Source organism: Pyxicephalus adspersus, chromosome 11 (genome assembly GCF_032062135.1).
Source record: "Pyxicephalus adspersus chromosome 11, UCB_Pads_2.0, whole genome shotgun sequence".
NCBI classification, from domain to species: Eukaryota; Metazoa; Chordata; class Amphibia; order Anura; family Pyxicephalidae; genus Pyxicephalus; species Pyxicephalus adspersus.
Window position 1 is genome coordinate 1,207,869 of NC_092868.1, and position 225 is coordinate 1,208,093.

The window sequence follows — 225 nt, forward strand, 5'->3', positions numbered from 1 at the left end:
GGGTCACTGCTCTGTTTACAGAACCACCAGGTTGGTCATTTCCAGGAAGGATTACCGGGCAACTACAACTCCCAGCATGCTGTGTGCATTGTGTGTTAGAGGACCTGTAATGTATGTATTGTCTCCCATATATGAGATCTTTTATCTCTTCTCTTACAAGGGCCGGTTATCATTGTATTCCGGAACTCCGTCCATAGAACCAAGCCTGGGCCTCTGAGTTCACCT